Source organism: Castanea sativa, chromosome 1 (genome assembly GCF_040712315.1).
Source record: "Castanea sativa cultivar Marrone di Chiusa Pesio chromosome 1, ASM4071231v1".
In the NCBI taxonomy this organism is placed as follows: Eukaryota; Viridiplantae; Streptophyta; class Magnoliopsida; order Fagales; family Fagaceae; genus Castanea; species Castanea sativa.
In genome coordinates this window covers 85248257-85268847 of record NC_134013.1, presented here as the reverse complement: position 1 = coordinate 85268847, position 20591 = coordinate 85248257, and the positions used below count along the sequence as shown (strand labels likewise).

The 20591-nt window shown below is 32.0% G+C and overlaps 1 long non-coding RNA gene across 1 annotated transcript; it reads left to right on the top strand.

The window, feature by feature from the left end:
- Window positions 1-12952: 12952 nt before the first annotated feature.
- On the top strand, window positions 12953-13704 carry LOC142642943 (uncharacterized). Its single transcript, XR_012845777.1, has 3 exons — window positions 12953-13027; window positions 13145-13329; window positions 13599-13704. It is a non-coding gene; the product is annotated as an uncharacterized LOC142642943 (long non-coding RNA).
- The last annotated feature ends 6887 nt before the right edge of the window (window positions 13705-20591 follow it).

Sequence of the window (20591 nt, the reverse complement as noted above, 5' to 3'; positions counted from 1 at the left end):
TATTAATTTATTTCTAAACACAAAGATGGTAGTTTCTTTTTTTAAAATTAATGAATTCTTCTCCTAAACTAATCTCCCTAATGAGTAAAAAATAAAAACAAACAAATCAAGAGGCGGAAAGGCCAACCTTTGTATAAATATAGTATTTGTCCATTTTTACTAGGGCTATAAATGAACCAAACTGATCATGAACAACTCGGGTTCAACTCAATAAAAAGCTTGTTTATGTTTGTTTGTTTGTAAATAAGCCAAGCTTAAGCCTTAATTTTAAGCTCATTTAATAAACAAGCCGAGCCCAAGCAAAAAAAATTTGTTCACGAACAAGCTCGTGAGCTATTATGCTTGATACACAACAATTCAAGCATAGACTCATTTATAAGTTTATATATGTTAGTTAAATATACCCAGTACACATATCTTAATAATGACATGGCCAACATGAGACCACTACTTATATTACCTTAATTTTTTTCTTCCTTTTAAACTGATCAAGAATCACTTTAGACTATAGTTACATTTAAAAATAAATAAATAAATAATTAAGTAGGCCACATATGATCCTTCCCTATGAATCATCTGAAGTAAAGTTATAAAACATGTTAGTATTTTCTCATTTGTAATAATTACAAACGTGTATTTTTCTAGTCCTTCACCATCTAACGTGAATGTAAAAATTATATTTTGAACAATTGCTGAATCTGTAGATAAGGAATGATGATTGAATGAGTTTAATAATGTAAATTATTAATTTGAATAATGGCTAATTATAAGTAATACTAGATGTATGATAAAATGAGTATACCTTTTAAAAAAAAAAATTAGAGATTTAAGCATTTAATAATATAATTTTTTTAAAATCTTAAGCTCAAAAACTTGACTTGAAAAAATTATTAGGTACTCCCGGAGTACCATAAATGCGTACTCCTCCTCTCTCATATGAATGGTGGGTCCCACCATGAATTTAATTAGTGGGAATCACCATTCATGTGAGAGGAGGGAGTACGTATTTATGGTATTCCGGGAGTACACAATAATTTTCTTTTGACTTGAGCTCGAGTTTGAGCTTGATATTAAGCCTAAGTTTGACTTAACTAATTAATCAAGTCAAGCTCAAGTTTTTTGGTTTTCCCACGAGCTCAAGCTCAAACACTATTTTTAGGCTTGTCACAAGCTTAAGCCAAGCTCAAATTTTTTATTTTCTTTGACAAGCCAAGCTTGAACATGCACTATTCGACAAACTCGGCTCGTTTACAGCCTTACTTTTTACCACCCAAAAAAAAAAAAAAAAAAAAAAAAGACTATTTTTTGTGTGCCTATTATTCAGTTTTTTTTTTTCCCCCAAAATAACACTCAATTAAAAAAAAAAGTTAGTATTGTTTCTAAACTATTTAGCAAACTAATACAGTGAGGCTAAGAAACTCAAGAGTATTGTAGCAAATTGAGTATCACAAACTTGATTTCTATGAAAATTCACAACCTACGTTTTTTTTTTCTTTCAATATTTCTTGGCATCCAAACACACTCCGAAATCAAATCCTACAAAAATTGACCCTTTCAAATTTCGATTGAGTTGATTTAAATATAACCTTCACATATTGAAATGAAAACATTTTTTTTTTTTTTATAGAGAATTTCAACCTATGGCGTCCACTCCTAATAATGCTCTTATCATTAGACCAAGACACCAATTGGTTTTTGATGCAGGCAGGAATTGAACCTTAGATCTCTTATTCAACCATCAAAGGCTTTACCAGTTGAGCTAATTGGAACCTACAAATGAAAACATATTCAAACATTCACATTCATAATCAAACTCACCACTCTTAAAAAAAAAAACCAAAGATCTTAGATTGATTTAAAATGAAAACACCAATTTAGGTGGTTGAAACCCAATCAAATCCATATAGTCAATGCAATCTCCTCAAGCCAACTACAACCCATTTTGAGTACCACATATGGTGGTTGAAACCCCTAAACCCAGCAAGTTTCAAGGAAGCTTAAGATTCTTTATAAAAAAAAAAATCCAAAACTAACAAGTTACAACTCAATCATAGTCCAAGCCAAAATCGAGCATTCCATATGTGTCGGTCTCCAACGAGTCCACCATGGGAGATCTAAAAGCTTCTTGGAAGGTGGTGGGAACAGATTTGGGTTTGGGTCGATTTTAGAGTGAGAGAGAAAGAGAGAGCGATTTGGGTTTGGGTCAATTTGAGAGATCTAGCCCAGAACTTAGCAAGAGTAATTTGTTGAAAGTGATTCTAAAGCTTGCACAAAGGCTATTCAGGGGTTGGGTCAGAGTTGTCCATTGAGGAGTTCAAGCTAGAGCCATATAGTTTGTTATCTAGCAGAGGCTTTCGGTGTATGTATTTTCAATTGGGTTTGTAGGGAAGCTAATGTGTTGGTTGGATGATCTTTGAAGAATAGGTTTTTCTTTTTTTCTTTGATTTAAGTTCAAGCCCTAAGCTTTTGCTGATGTTTTCTTACAGGAGGTTCGCCTTGGTTCTAACAAGGGCTCCTCCTAAGTTCTCTAGTTCATTAAAAGTTCTACGTATTATCAAGAAAAAAAAAATATCGTAGTTTTTCTTTTAGATTTTTTTTTTTTTTAACTTAGCTATGTTTGATGGTGAAAATAGCCAAATACCACATTTTGGCAAAATTTGTAGCAAACTAGCACTGTTTCGGAAATATTTAGCAATGTATCACTTTTTTAGAACTCGAGTTTCACAAAATTGAGTTCTAAATAGTAATGGAGTTCACTAAACTCAAGTTCCTAAGGAGTCGCTAGCATGGCACAGCTGACTTGGAATTTGTGCAATTAAAAAAAAAATAATGTGGTACTCGAGCTTGCTAAACTCAAGTTCCATGCAACACAATACTCGAGCGTATCAAGCTCGAGTTCTTTGTAAATAAAATGCCCTTTATTTTTCTTCTATAGTACTCGAGCTTACCAAGCTCGAGTTCCTTGTAATATGGAACTCAAGTTTGGTAAGTTCAAGTTCCTTATACTTTTTTTTTGGATAATCAATAAATAGACATAAACATAAAAATAAGTAGTTTTTTATGTTTTTATTTATTTAAATAGAAGCATTGTAAACTATAGAGATTTTAATTTCAAAATATGAATTTTTTGGCCCCTCATACCCCTTGTTCATTCATTTTTAACACACTCATCAATTTCTTACTTCTCGAAAGCGTTATGATCAAATTGGTTAAAATATTGGGGGTTACAATGAGAAATTAGGACAACATGTAAAAGAAAAATCTCACTCCATTTTAAGCCATGGGCACACTGAAAGAAGTTTAAGCTACATATTGTTACTTTATCAATCTTATTCTGAATTACCGTATGGTCAAATGATTGATAAGTATTGCAGAAAGAGTGGACCCTTTGGTATAAAGAAGAACTTACATTTTACCACATCTAGATATGTAAGTTCTTGACTTGCAGTGTTTCTAAGAGAAATGTGAAACATTTTTTATGTATATCTAAATGTTTGGTTGATGATGTGAAAGTTGTTTTGGCAACTTTTTTTCTTGGCAAGTTGTAGCACACCATGTTTTGATATTGTTCACTGTTTTCTAATAAAAAGCCTCCTGAAATTGTGTTCTCTAAATTTAAAAGTCAAATCTGTATTCTTTGTCATGTTTAAATTTCACAATAATTGAATCTGTTTTTCTGCATTGATAAAATCTGTCTCTACATTAATAAAATTTTCTCTCTACACATCATGTTTATTGTATATTCAAATTTGTTTACTGCATTCATAAAATCTGTTTTTTGCATAAATTAAATCTATTCATTGTTTTCTCATAAAAATTGTTCATTGTTTTCTGCATAAACTATTCTAGGATTTTGCATAAAATTATTTTCTATTCAGCATTATTTAAAAAATTGTTCACTGTTTTCTCATAAAACACCTCGTGAAATTGTGTTTTATAAATTTAAAAGCCAAATCTAAATGTTTTTTCATATTTAAATTTCACAATAATGGAATTTATTTTTCTGCATTGATAAAATCTATTTCTACATTAATAAAATTTGCTCTCTGCACATTATTTTTACTGTATATTCAAATATCCTATTGCATTCATAAAATCTTTTTTTTTTTGCATTAATTAAAATTATTCACTGTTTTCTCATAAAAATTGTTCACTGTTTTTTGCATAAACTGTTTTTAGCATTGGCGTGGTTATTGTACTTAGATGGTTTTTGTGTTTTTTTTTTTTAAATATGTAACCATATGAATAATGGACAAACTCCATAAAAGAAAAATGAATGATTCATATAAATCACCTAATGGTAAATGCCTCGAATAAATCCTAATAGCAATTTTTTTCTTGGTGAGTTGTACCACACCATGTTATTGAGTAACATATTATCTCCAACAAGATCCGAGATGATATGTTACTTTATCAATCATGTTCTGAATTACCGTATGGTCAAATGATTGATAAGTATTGCAGAAAAAGTGGATCACTCGGACATGAAGAAGAACTTATGTTTTACCACGTCTAGATAAGTAAGTTCTTGACGTTTAAAAAAAATGCAAAAACCATTTAAGTGCAATAACTGCACCAATGCCTATTTTTACCCAAGGTTTTGCTACTTCTAGTTTTTTAACTTAAATGAATCAATCCGAAGGAAACTTAGGCATTTATTACTTGGACTATATTTGCGATTTATTTACATATTCGAACAAATCCAAATCTGGAAGGTGTAAATTCTGCAATTGTAGCCTCCCTGGGATTTCTTATAATTTGGATATGCTATTTGGGAGTCAATCTATTAGGAATAGGGCTACATAGTTATGGTACATTTACACTAACATCTAATTGAAGACAGGATCTGATAAATACAAACAAACATGGGACAGCATATATATTATATAAGAAAACGTCGTGTAAACCATTGAGAACCTTTTGAATCAAAGTCATGAATATTTTTGGAACCAGGACCATCATTTAACCCATTTTGTCGAGATAAACAAGACATATTCTATCATAACTCGTTCCCGCCAAGAAAAAAAGTGTAGCATTATTTTAAAAAAAAAAGCATTATTCTGCATAAAATTATTTTTTGTTTAGCGTTATTTAAAAAATTGTTCACTAGATGTTTTATGAGAAAACAGTGAAAAATTTATGCAGAAAGAACAGTGAACAATTTTAAATAATGCTGAACAAAAAATAATTTTGAACAGAATGCTAGAAACATCTAATGTAGAAAACAATGAACAATTCTTATGAGAAAATAGTAAACAATTTTAATTAATGCAGAAAACAAATTTTATGAATGCAATAAGCAGATTTGAATATACACTAAATTTGATGTGCAGAGAGCAAATTTTATTAATGTATAAACAGATTTTGTCAATGTAGAAAAACATATTCGATTATTGTGAAATTTAAACATGAAAAAGTATTCAGATTTGGCTTTTAAATCTAGAAAACACAATTTTCACTAGGTGTTTTATGAGAAAACAGTTAAAAATTTATCCAGTGAATAGAGAATAATTTATGCAAAAAAATATTGAATAATTTTTTAAATAATGCTAAACAGAAAATAATTTTATGCAGAATGCTAGAAACAGTTTATGTAGAAAATAGTGAATAATTTTTATGAGAAAACAGTGAACAGTTTTAATTAATGCAAAAAATAGATTTTATGAATACAGTCAACAGATTTGAATATATAGTAATCATGATGTGCAGAGAGCAAATTTAATTAATATAGAAACAAATTTTATCAATGCAGAAAAATAGATTCGATTATTGTGAAATTTAAACATGAAAAAGCATTCAGATTTGGCTTTTAAATTTAGAAAACACAATTTCACGAGGTGTTTTATGAGAAAACAGTGAACAATATCTAAACATGGTGTGCTACAACTCGCCAAGAAAAAAAGTTGTCAAAGCAACTTTCACATCATCAGGCAAACATTTAGATGTACAAAAAAAATGGAGTGAGATTTTTCTTTTACATGTTGTTCTAATTTCTCATTGTAACCCCAAATATTTTAACCAATTTGACCATAATGCTTCCGAGAAATTAGAAATTGATGAGTGTGTTAAAAATGAATGAACAAGGGGTATGAGTGGCCTAAAAATTAATATTTTGAAATTAAAATTTCTATAATTTACAATGCTTCTATTTAAATAAATAAAAACCTATGTTTGAGTGTTCAAATGAAAAAAAAATTACTTATTTTTATGTTTATGTTTATTTTTCGATTATCAAAAAAAAAAAGTATGAGGAACTTGGGTTCCATATTATAAGGAACTCAAGCTTGGGAAGCTCGAGTTCCATAGAAGAAAAGCTAGAGTTTTGTATTTACAAAGAACTCGAGCTTGGTAACCTCGAGTATTGTGTTGCAAAGAAGTTGAGTTTACCAAGCTCAAGTTTGATGTGGCATTTTTTCAATAAAAAAATCTACGTCAGCACAAGGTTTTTTTTTATTATTTATTTTATGAAACTCGAGTGTTTAAAACTCGATTTACACAGCAAACTCGAGTTTCATGAACTTGAGTTTCAAAAAAGTGGTATATTGCTACTTATTTTGTAAATAGTGGTATGTGGCTAATAATTTCTGCAGAAAGTGGTAAATGGCCAATTTGGCCCATCAAAGTTGCGTCAATGAATTAATGGTTGCAGGGTTCTTAGTTGGTGTTCTTTGAATTGTGGTTAGCCTATGATAGGAAACTTGATGGGATTTGGAATATGAATGATTAATTTTTGGGTTTGTGGTTTAGTTGTTGCTTTAGTTAAATTTATATCCCACAAAATTTTCCTAATAAAATTAAATGCAAATTGGATTTTGGGTTTTGGGTTTTTATGTGGATATACAACCTACACAAAAGATCAACCTCAGGCAGCCTGTTGCGGTAAAAACAAAACCTATGTTGTTGGGGGCATAACCACATAAATAAATTGTTGTATTTGTTATGTTTGTTTCCATATATAGTGTTGCAGTTTTGTTTTTCTTTTTCTTTTCTTTTCTTTTTTTTTTCTTTTTTGAGAAAGAAGCTGAATAATATTATTAAAAAAGATCAGTTAAATCAACCTGAAATACAGAAAAAAGTTGTGGTGGAACATCCTCATCCACACTAAAAGTTTGGAATATTAATAGTGTGTCTACCCAAACTATGAGCAACAAAGTTCTGTTTTGCTATATTGGTAGTTCTAGCAATAATAAGTCGTGCAATGTGATATTGGCATCACTAATTTTTACTTTTTTTGGTACCCTTGCAACCTCTTGAAACATACAAATATATATGTGCATTATTTAATCACACATCCCTACATTGTGCAATGCCTAAATGTTTTTGAAGTTTTCTACTTTTATTTGTTATTGGCCAGAATTTGTGACTTTTTAAAAATAAATGGCAAATATCGTAGGCAAGATCACCATTGAGCAATTGTAGGCAATGAGAGTTTTAGTAGGGATGGCATTAACAAAACAAGATCCTTGGTTCCTTTGTAAGTGTTTGTTTCCTATTAATTTGTTTCTTCTCTTTGATTTGTATATTTTTGGGATATGCTTTTGGTGTTATTGAAATTGTTTTGGATATTAGGAATTGAAATTGTCTTGGATCTTGATAAAAGCTTATAGGAGTATGGATTGTTAAATTAGCTTCACCATCCCATTTCAGTTTTCAATTTACTCTTCTACCATATTTTTGGAAATCTATGCATATAGGACATAAATAAGAAAACTATAAAGTCAGTACTATTATTCAAATGATTATTCAAAATGAAAATGGCATTGACCTTTTTCAAAAGCCAAGAATTTTGTAGGTTTAATCAATATTGTTAGAGATAGTCGTGGTTCTCCTATATAGCCCATAGTCAATTAATTCCTTGCCAAGACCCATTGTGGATGGCTACTACGACTCTGTTGAGAGCATCACATTTGCTAGCATTAATTCACTTGCGGGAACCATGCTTTAAGGAGATTTTAGATGTGTTAGAACATATTCATGCTTTTGTGTATTATGCAGAAAATGTTTCTAAACAATATAATAAGTTAGACAATGCTTTGGCTAATCATGCCAAGGAGTTAAGGAACCTATACACTTGGAATATTTTCAATAAAATTCTATCGCTTTTGATTAATAATAATAAAAAAGGGGTAAACTACATATTTGGTTCCTATCTTTTACATCATATTTCAATTTAGTCCCTAACCTTTTAATTATGTCAATTTGGTCCCTAACCTTTCAGTATCATGTCAATTTAGTCTCTACCATTATCTCTTAGATGGAAAAGTCTGATATGTCAAACGGCCTAAATAATATTAAAAAAATTTGTCACATCATTTGCCACCAGTCAAATCATTAAAAAAAAAAAAAACTCAAATCAAATCTTTGCTTATTTTGTTTGATAGAAGTTATAGAACCACACACACACACACACACACACACAAAAATAAACCTCAATAAGTAAGGGCTAAAAGAATCTGAGGTTACCTTAAGAGTTTTCACAGAAGGGTCAAATTGGAGAACTAGATATGGTGAATGAAATTGGGGCTCTCCATCCCCTTCTACCCAAAAATTTGCACAATTAAAAGGGAACCTTAAGGATGAATGAAAAGGAAAGCTAAAATATAAATTTTTTGTTAATAAATGGTTGACAAAAAAAAAATGGCAATTTATGTCTTCCAACCGTGGAGATTTGTTTTTGCCACAAACAAATTGCGACAAAGACCAAACTTAGATTACCAAAAAATTATGATCATCTCCTTTTAGCGTCTCACCTTTCTCTATAGAGCACCAAAATGTGAAGAACTAAGAAACGTGAAGAACTCGTGACTTAGGGTTTTTTTTTTTTTTTTTTTTTTTTTTTTTTTTTTTTTTTATTGAGGAAAGGAATTTTTTGTTGTTGATAGACGTGAGTTAGGGATTTTGATCCCAAAATTTACTCTTGTTGTTGTTGTTGTTTTTTTTTTTTTTTTCTAATTTAAAATTATGTTGACAAGTTAATCCAGGTGGCAATTGATGTGGCAAATTTTTATTTATTTATTTAAGCTATTTGACATGTCAGACTTTTCCATCTAAGAGATAACGACAGTGACTAAATTGACACGACATTGAAAAGTTAGGGACCAAATTGACAAAATTGAAATGTTATAGACTAAATGGAAATATGGTGTAAAGGATAGAGACCAAATACGTAGTTTACCCTAAAAAAACTATTTAGTTTAATTAAGTTTTTGTCATTTCTAAAAAATTAAGTTTTTGTCATTTTCTTCTTTCTAAACCCTAGAACCTGCACCTTTTATGGTTTCTAGACCTTTCCCTTCCCTTTAAAAGACCCAGTTCTTGATTTAACTCTCTTTTTGTAATCTTTGTCATTCCAACCATAACATTATGAACTACAATGTCTCAAGTCTAGCTTTGTTTAGTATGAATATGTGACTGTGACTATTTTTATTATTATTATTATTGTTTATTTCTCTATAGTTTTGATTATAAATACATTTCCTCTATAGTTTTGCAGGGTTGCTCTGTCACTATATTCTCCCCCAAGGTTTTTTCCCTTTTAACTCACACCCTTTTAATTTTCATTATTAAATACCCATCTTTTTACATATCATCTGCATCTTTATTTATTTAGGGTTGTTTTTTAGTTTGGAAGACCACACAGATTTTGACTTTTTTTTTTTTTTTTTTCCTTTTGGATTGTTTTTTTGTTTGGAAGACTACACAAATTTTGACAACACTACCAAGCCACAAAGCCTTTGTGAATTGCACTCAGGCATGCCTTTAGTTTTGGTTTGGCATAAACTTGAAACAAATGCCATAAATATCTAGATTTTTGGCTTTTGTATTCTTAATGTTTGAATAAAACCATATAGTACAATTTAAATATGTTTCACATAAGCTTTTGAGGTCTCAGGTCATGTTGTATTTATATATGGAAAAAGATAGTACCATTTTCCACCTTAGCACAATTCATATTGGTATTTTATTTATAACTTGGATATATTGAAGTTTTTTTTTTTGTGTGAATAATCTATTTTTTTATTTATTTCTGAATTTCATGATGAAAACCAATGTAATACTTATTTTCATGAAGATTATAGAAATGTTGAACTTTTTTAATAATTCAATAGTTAGGGGTGGGGTTATTATGAAATTTATTGACATTATGAGTGTTTGGTTTTACATCGTAAATCTTTGATGAATTGGTATAATTTGGTGTTATACTTTATACAAATTTGGCAAAAAATTAAGTAGCTAGAAAAAGTTGAAAAAAGAGAAGAGCCTAAGAAAGGGAGGAAATACATTCTTGAAAAGCATTGGATAAAGCTTGAAGATGCAATCACAATTGTATATTTATTCTATTTGCTAGTTCTTTTGTAATATATTTTTTTTAGAATACTAAATATTTTAACACACACACACTGGGAGAGGGGAGAGGGGAGAACTTCTTAAAGAAATTTATAGTGGTGTATATCCAAAATGACCTAACTTTTGAATATACAACACAGACTTTAAATTTCTTTAACTCACACTCATTTTCCAATATGGGATTAACCCACTGTTTTTTCTTTTGAGAATACTAAATATTTTAACACACACACACGGGGAGAGAGGAGAATGTGTTAAAGAAACTTACAGTGGTACATATCCAAAAGGATATAGATCTTGAATATACAACACATGTTTTAAACCTCTTTAACTAACACTCATTTTCCAATGTGAGATTAGCCCACTGTTTTTTCTTTAGAGAATACTAAATATTTTAACACACACATGAGAGGAGAGGGGAGAAGGTCTTAAAAAAACTTACAGTGGTGTATATCCAAAAGGCTAACTCTTAAATATACGTGATACTTATTAAACCAAATGTAAGAGCACATTATGATTATTGTAATATATTACTTCATAATATTTGCATTTATCTAATTTTTAATATTACTTCATAATATTACATGTTTCATCTTATATTAGAACCAATTTAGCTTTCAATAATTGAAATTTGAGAAATGTTTAAACTTGAACATGTTAACATTTGATTTAAAACAATCACGTGCATCGCACGGGTTAGCGACTAGTATATTTGAAATTCAAATAGTTTAGTTGTACAGAAAAACAAATTAGAAAAATATAACGCACGATAATATAATTTATCAAAATATGGACCGCCTAAAAAATGAATAATATCAATCAAATAAATCCAAATAATAAAATGATGATATATTTTTTGAAATAAATAAATGAAAAATAATTTTAGAAATTGTTTAAGTTTTTGGGAGAACAAATTATTTTCCACAAAATTTAGAGAACAAATTATATATTATACCATAACTAAAATATAATTATCTATTTCCACGTAACGTGGGTCTACGACTAGTTCATGTAAAAACTGTGGTCATCGAATGTCAGATGCACCACCATGGGTCAATGACCTATGCAACTTAAAAGTTTAGAGAAGTTTATTTGTGAAAGAAATAAATTAGTTGAAATAAGTGGTTTTTTTTTTTTTTTTTTTTTGAGAAAGAGGTTGGAATAAAGGTTAAGAGTTCTATTTATCATATGACCAAAATTTATGTACTAAAATAAAAGTTAGAAGTGAAAGTAAAATTATCCAAAAGTTTAGGTATGTCAAAGCGTTTTGCCCAAAGTTTATTTTTTATCAAAACATCAATTATTTTTTAGTTTAAGATTAAACTCCAAATCTCTTTACTCAATTATTAGAAATTTTACTAGTTGAATTAACTGGATCTTATGTTTTACCCAAAGTTAAGTCTTCACTCTTTAGAGTTTTTTTTTTTTTTTTTTTTTTTTTTAGAGTTTGTCTTGAATTTTATTTTTTTTTAAAAAAAAATTAAAAAATTAATCTGGGGTGGACCAAGCCCTTCCTACCTCTCTGGAGTGGGGCTTGCCGCTCTTGATGGGAGCACAAGGCGGAGTTAATTGGCCGCGTCACCGCCTTACCAAAGGTACTAACATCGGCTAATCTAATCATATTATGCAATTCGTAATATACAATCCTGTGTTATGGTCTTTTATTAAATTGCATGGTAGTTGGTGTGTGCGCTTTAGCATCGTGCTGCTGGATTTCTATTAGCAACTGCTCTGCTTCGTGTTTAGGGTTTTAAAGTTGATTTGCAACCACCTATTACATTTCCTTAAGTGGGCTGAAATTTGATGTCATAGAATTATTTGAAGTATCATTTAGAAAATTTTTCTTCTGTGTTTCCACTTTGCTCGGTTTTATATTATCCCTTCAATAGGTCATTGTTGTGCCACTCGACAACTAAACTTTACATGATGTAGGGCAGGGGATAACAAACCTTTCAAATTATACAACAACAGCCAAGCCTGCCTTAGTCCTAAAACTTTTTGGAATTTGCTACGGATCTCAACGCATTAATCAGGGTTGATTATATGTATTCTTTTCCGACATTCTATCCTATCCAAAATCATATTTTTTGTTACCTCCTTAATTGACGTATATATCATGTTCTATTGCATTAGTTGTTCTTGTAGCAGTCTCAAAATTTTCTTTTACCCTCTAGCTGGACCATAACAGTAGAAAAAAAACTTTGATTTGATTTGACTTAAGCCTCGAAATCTTCATTGGGTTTCGTATGGGTCTCTTGGTTATTGGAGGCATGGAGACGATGATGATAGGGTGACAATGGCAAAGCAGTTTGTATTTTACATGCTGTTCTCGCATTGATTGGACATCATGTGCATTTGACTGACCATCTTTTATGTTATTTTGTAATATGGAGCAGAGTATGCATTCTCTTGTTGTGTGCCTCCTGAAAGAGATGTCACTTAAGCAGTTTGTCATTGTTCTTTTTGCAAAATAAGCTTATCAACAGATCTGAATTTTCATTCCCAAGTCATGTCCATAATCATTGTGCTTAATTCGGTTTCTTTATTGTTTTTATGTCTCTCTATTAAACATTTTCTGATACAGACTAATATTTCAGCTTCTATAGGAGAAAGAAAATTTGCAAGTATCTTGGTCAATGGTGTTTTGTTGGATGGAATTGAGTGATTGGCTGTCATACAGGTACTTCAAATCTACCAGTCATGAGTAAATCTTCTTTAAGTTCGGGCGTCTTTCTTAAGTACAAGTCAATTTGGAATTTAACTTGATGATAGTCAGGATTTGTTTCGATTCTTCTAGGGCAAAAGGAGATGATAATTTTAGTCTGTGCACCACGGTGTTCAAATGGACATATCTTGGTCATCGATATATGCAGAAAGTCAAAGAAAAAGATTCCTGAGATATGGAAGCTTGTGGATGGGATGATGACTTCTGGGAGTAGATTGGATTAGGTGATCTTTTGGATGGGCATCATGCTAAGAGAGGTATGCTTGTTGGCTACTTATTGATTTATATTTTGCTTATTTTCTTTGGTGATGGGAGTTCAGGACAGCTTACATGGAGCGTATTTGAAATATAATGATTTTCTTGAATGGGTCTTCTTTCTTGATTTTTAAAAACTTACACGTAAATTTTGAGTGTAGTAATTAATAGCAATAATCTTTTATTGCCTGGTCATTATAAAAGATTTTATTTTTAAATTTTAAATTTCAATTTTAATTATTTATTCTACCCTTTGCATTTTCTGCTGCAGTTTGTGACTTGGTAATGAATAATGTCAACAAGACTGTGTAGCTTTTCCTGACCATCTTTTGGGTTCTGGTCTTACTCCAGCTGCCGTGAAGGCAAGAAATTTTGTACTGAAGATTTCACATTGATTTACAGTGGCATGACTTGAGGCCCATTAGCAAAAAAACATATATATTTAGTTGCAAGAAAATATGAGTCACACTATTTTCCTGGCCTTTGGTGGGTGATTTAACTTGGTACTAGTATTGACACCTATTTGTAGCTAATTTCTTATGTATATAAGTGATTTAAATTTCCAGGAACTGGGTCTTGTAGCAGGAATTCATTTTGAAACTTCACTGATTGATGCTCATGCTGGTGGCGTGGGGGTAATGGAAAGTGTACCACATTTGGATTCTGAAGCTAAAGGTTATTATGGCTTATCAAAAAAATTTCTTATTAGTCTGTGGAACAATGATATTTTCAGAGTGTGATATGGAAACTATATGCCACCATATGGTGTTAGTCTGTGGAACTTCTACCTGCCATATGGCCATATCAAGGAGCAAGTTATTCATTCCAGGGGTCAGGGGACCGTTCTGGCCTGGTACACTTCTGGAACTTATGTTCAGCATTTATCTCATGGAATTTGGATCATAATGTGTTGTTTAAAATTTGACAGGCTGAAGAATCATTGTTGAGGCGACTAATCTTTTACATGTATTTTGCATTACTTAAAAAGTAATTAAGTAATAAAAACATTATTAGAAAAATAAGCAGAGAGTATCAACCTTGGGCATACAAAGTAGCCTTGAAACAGTTACATTCTAAATTCAAGAAACAATATAGTTCAAGCGAGAATGAGTCAAATGAAGATGGAGTGGTATGTGCAGTTTTATTTCAAGATTTTCTAAAATTGCCAATGTGAGATTGGGATCTAACAGGCAATCTAAGCCCATCCCTCTCCAGATCATTATCACCATTCACCAGAGCCTAGGATTTCGGGGCTAACTTGTCGAAAGTCGGTCATTCTTTATTTGTTATGCTGCTGCAGTCCATTTCCTGTTACACATTCCAAAACTACATCGACTGGCATAAGTGCACACTTTATCAACTAATCTCTCATTAAGTCATTGACAGCAGCACTGCATTAGTCAATTTAAGAATTTTGTTTTTTCTCTTTTGGAAGTTCCTTCCATCGCATCATTGTTAGACTTATGAGAGAAGTAGAACCCACAGAAGCATCAACATGATTTGAAACTCCCTTGGCCTGGTGGAGGCTGGGCTGCCTGTCCTGAAGAAAGTTGAAAGATCTGAAAGGTTAGAGCCTGAAGTGAATGACTTAATCTGCTTCTGGTCCTCCCTCTTACTTGAAATATGGCAAGGGCTTGAGAAGGAAATTGCCAATGAATTATAGCTCAAATAACACCTCCTTCCCTTGTAAGTGCAAGGGTTGATGACCCACCAAGTGTGTGTAACTCAACCTATAGGAAAAAAAAAAAGGGGAGGGGGGGGGGGGGGGAGGGGGAGGAGGCTTAGAAAGAGATTATTAAGGAAATAAACTTTTTGTTGCTTTAATTTTTATCTTCCAAATGGACCCTGATGTAGCTATTCAATTAATTGGGCCAACATTACACTATGGTGCTCCTAGAAAAAAAGTTGAACTTTGGAAATTGGTGATCAAAAAGAGGATATAAAGTTGGCATGGCACATGCTAGTGAGCTCTACCTCCAATGATAGTTCCTTCTCTTGTTATAACAAGTTGGAGGAGGAGTTTGTGGGTTCAAGACCCATTTGGTGCACGGGTAATCGACCAATAAAAAGCAAAAAAAGTTGGCAAAACTATCTTGAATGATTTCTGAATAAAAAGCTTGACTTGCATAGGAATGTTGATTGGATGATTCATAGTTGTTGGAAAATTCAATTGATAGGATTGCATGGGCATTTCAATGTTTAGTTTCAGTTGAATGGTAAACAAGATCAACGTGCAGAGAATAGTAGTGTGGAGCAATAAGAATAGTGTGTTGAGAAAAAAGTTCAGGAAGAGAAAAGAAACAGTGCCACAAGCAAGAGAGAGAAGAAGAGATTGGAGAAACTATAGGCAAATGTGTTTTTAAAATACTCAAATGTAAAACTCTCCTAAATGTAGACAAGACAAAATAGGAAATCAAACCAAAATCTATATTTACCTAATAAAGCTATTAACTTAAAGACCAAGAAAGCACACTTAGTGTTATAATTACATGTGGTCCTATACGCATATACACACACACCAAAATAATAATAATGATAATAATTCAAAATCTGAATAAATTAAAAGACTACAATTCCTTCTCCACCACACTAGTGACAACAACCAGCAAGCCTTGGTCCCAAAGTTAAATGACCTACTGATACAGAATTATCTGTTTATTAAACAAATGAAGAAATCCATGAGAAAGGTCTGGATGCATTATTTTAGCTTCTCTTAAGCATTAATCTATACATATGAAGTGTTGGCCTACTTATTCATGATTGCTGTAGGTTGCCTTAAAATTGTTCCATGAGGGAACAAGTCTGTGCTTTCGGGTGCTGCCATTCTCGGATCTCAGTGCAGTTTCTGCAAGGAAGTTTTAAAGTCTGAATGAGGTCATGAATGAGGTCATGAGGGCCATGAATGTAGCTGGTCAGGTATACAAAATGGTTCTTTTTCTATCATTTTTATTCTCTAATTCAATCCTATTTCTTTAAATTCAAGATGAGGTGAGAAAGGTGTTAAAACTCGGCAAGGGACTTTAATGTAGTTCTGGAGTAAAACCTTCCTCATGGTATGCTATTCCATATAGATGGAATCTTCATTGTGTTTGGTCTTGATTTGGAAGCAGGACCTCAAAAGGTTTTGATATGTCAAACTTGCATAAATAGCATGGTATCATCTCAGATATTATAATGCTTTGTTTAGCGAGACCGCATATGAGGCTTAGGCTTATATTTTCTCTGAGATTGACCTTGGTGTAAATCACTTCCTTTTTTCTTTTGTGAGTTTTGGGGATATTCCCATTCTTTTTTATTTATTTATTGGTGTGTGTGTGTTGGGGGGTGGGGGTAATTACGTAAACCTCGCTTGAGATTTCAAGAAAAGATTTAATATATCTCTGAAACATTTTATGAAATGGCATTTCCCTTTTGAGGTTTGAATAAATACAACAATGATGTCTATATTTTCTCAAACTCTAACTTAACTAAGGGAACATTTCATTTTAACTATTATTCCTATTCAAATAGTGCACACTTATGTCATAGATCCTACCAGTGAAGACAGTATTGTTGATTTTTAGGGTAAATTACACCAATCTTATAAATTTAATAAAGGAAAATTTTGTCAGTATAACTATTTTCCGTACATTTCTTGCTTGCATCTTTGGTCCCTATAATAAGAGGCCAGTTCAATTTTAGCCCCCTCAAAATAAGGGGTACTTTAGCATTCAATAGTTACATAAATGGAAAAAGAAATAAGAGATTAAATTGTTACACTTGAAAATTTAGAGGGACAAAAATCGAACTTTTAAAAGTGCAGTGATCAAAGTTGAATAAACTCCATATTTGAGGGACAGTAATGTACTTATGTTAGTTTTAAAATACCCTTTATAAGCAGTGGTGGAACTCGGAAGGGACCAAGGGCACTAGGATTATTTTTTATTTTTTTATTTCTTATAGAAAAAAATAGCTCTACATATTAATAGGTAACATTTGAGAATTTTTGTTTCAAAAAATTCTTGGCCCCCTAAAAAATTACAAATCAGCCCCGAAAATTGAAATTTGTCCTTATAAACTCAAACATTGAAGTGGTCACTTAAATTATATTTGTTTATACACTATAACTATAACTATGTATTTGGTTTGAGAATTTGGCTTGCTTCTCCATCAAGTGTTTCCTCATAATATATTTGTACTGAGATGAATTAATTTAATTAATTCTCTATTTTTTTAAGAGTCATGTTAACGAGTGCTTTTAGGATAATAGTTAACAATTTATTTTAAGAAAGTTTTGACATTACTTTGATGGGAAATGAAAAAAGTTGTCAAAATATTAAGAGCTGTTTTTTTTTTTTCTTCTTTTTTTATAAAATCTTTCTTTAAATGGATCGTTAATTATTGTTCTAAGAGTCTCCCTTAGTATTTTCGTTTTTTTTTTTTTAAAATCTATCAATTGCTTTTTTAAGGTCCCGTTTGGTACATACATTTAAACACTAAAAATTATTGTTTGAAAATATTTGTGAAAATACGAATGAGTGAAAATATATGTAAAAATATGTGTAATATTGTTTAAAAACTGAAAATAATTCTTTGAAAACAAAAACCAAACACCCTAAGTTTACTTTTCTCTACACTTCCCAAACTCTCTTAATTCTCTTTTCAGTGTCTTATTCGTTGCTTTTGACTCAATCATTCATCAATCTTGAAAACGCACAATGGTCAGGGTCCGTTTAAATACAACTGAAAATTGAAAATATTATAACAAAATAATTTTTAAATGTATAAATAATATCACGGGTCTCATTTTAAATATTAAAAAAAATTGAAAAGTGCTAGTACTGTTTATAAACAGTGTCACTGTTCTCTTGTTGCTGGTTGAAATCTGTGCAGGAAGAAAAAAAAAAAAAAAAAAAAGGGGCTGAAAACGCTGCGCGTTCAGCTATCCAAAGTTCCAAACCAAGCCTTAATAGACAAGACTGTAACTTCCCAGGTCTTGTGGAAATTCTAAGCAAAGACTTAAAAGACTTGGTTGAAAGAAAGATATCTGCCATCATTGGAGAAAACAAAATACGACTATTCTTACCAAAAGATTCAATGAACCTTGAAAATATGTGGTTTAGACTTAGTGTTAACGTTTCACGTGGTCATTGTTTGGGACTCTCAAACTTTGAAAAGCTGAAATCTTGTAAGTTTGGACCGTATAATAATTGCTTGATGCTGATTACTGTCTACCATCACCTCCCTTGCACAATATATTGGCCATTTTTTCCTTGTACCGTACAAGTCATTTCTAGTCACTGCTGTTGCTATTGCTAGCCCACTGTTTTGGCATTTACTCCTAGTCATGTTGTTGTTGCGTGGAAGTATACCATTAAAAAAAAAAAAATTGTGAAAAAATTGTCTCCTAACTTTTATATTTATATATATATATATATATATATATATATATATATTCATTGTTTTTTTTTTATAATAAAAATGGTTTAATGTGACTATAGTCGAGCATCCGAAGTGATATTTTTTTTTTTAAAGCTGAAAACAATTACTTAGCCATTTATTCCTTGTCGTTTATGTTACAAGTATTTTGTTTAAATGGAATTGATTTTTTTAAGGAAATGCTTTCAAAAACTTTTTATTAGAGAAAAAATAATGGTAGTATGATTTTTTAAAAAAAATAATTAATTAATAAATACCTTTTTTAGGAAATGCTTTAAAGTAGGTTTTTTTTTTTTTTTTTGAAAGGCTTTAAAGTAGGAAGTAGAAAATGATATTAATAGTAGGTTTGATTACCTCGTTGCTACTTCAATGGGTCTAGCACTGAGAAAAAGTGAAAAACAGCAATTCTTTTTTGTCTCTTTCACAAAATCTTGGCCATTTATTTCTTGTCATGTACTGTACAAGTCTTGTCTAGTGTGAATTGATAGCTCCCCGATTTCTCCATTTTCTTGGCCTCATTCATTCCCTGTTTTCTCCATTTCCTCGTTCATTCCTTGAAAAGTAGGGAAGGCAATTTAGATCCGGCCCGCGGACACTCGGTCCGGTTTGACCTTAATGGGCCGAATTTTATCCGGTCTGATAAAGAATAGGGTCGGGTATGAATTTTTAAAAAAAAAAACTCCCGAAGCGGGTTCGGGTCGGGTCCAAGTTTTATAAAAAAATCCGAAACCCGCCCCGGATAAAAACCCGGTTATGGAGGATAAGACATTTTGTAGGAATTTCTTAGTCTTTTTCATTTGTTGGTTGAAGGATAAGACAATTTGTAATTTCTTAGACTTGTAGGATTTATTTTGTAGTTTTTTAAGTGATTTGTTGATTTAAAATCTTAGTTGTGATTTATTAAGGTATAATTAACAAGTGATTTATTGATTTATGATTAACTTATAATTTGGTTTGATTTGGCTGCCTATAATGTGGCCTAAATGCCAAATTTTGGCATTTGGGCCATGTTAAATGGCTTGAATGGGCTTGAATCTAGGAAAAAAATTTAATGGGCTTAAAAAAAAAAAAATTTTGTTGGGCTAGATTTGGGCCCAAGAAGATAAACGGGGCCCGTGGGGCGGGTATGGGCCCCGGGAAAAAAAACCCGATTAATAATCTGGCCGGGTCCGAGTTTCGGGTCTTGGCCCGCGGGTCGGGCCCGGGTATGCAAAAACCCGATCCGAACCCGACCCGTTGCCATTCCTATTGAAAAGAAGTGGAAAATTGGGACGCTCACGTCTATAGACTTGCAAATTCATAATTGTCTCTTGTAATTTAATTTACCGACTAAGGCTGGGTTTGTTTTAGTTTCAAAGGATTTTTTAAAATGTTTTTACATCCACGTGTGTGTTTGGCAGGTACTGAAAATTAGGTTAAACGGAATTAGTATTCTGCGTTGATTGTAAAATAAAGCATTTCGGGCGTAAAACCATTTTAGATCTTATTTTACCTTCAAACGAATTCCACCCTAGGAAAATAGAAGAGAGAGAGAGAGAAACAGCACGAAGAGATCGCACCAAGCACCAGCGAGTCGCACCCCAGCATTGGCCCCAACCCAAAATCGCATCAGTCTCGTTGCACCCCAGCACTGGCAAGATCGCGCCTTCGCCTTTGCCGATATGATTCGAGCCTTCACCTCTACCGCGCCATCGCGCTTCGCCATCACACCTTCGCCTTCGCCATCGTCGATCTCGCCTTCGTCATCACTGATCGCAATCTCGCCTTCGCCATCGCCGATCGCGCCTTCGCCTTCGCCATCGCCGATCTCGCCTTCGCCTCTGCCGCGTGATCTCGCCTCAACGTC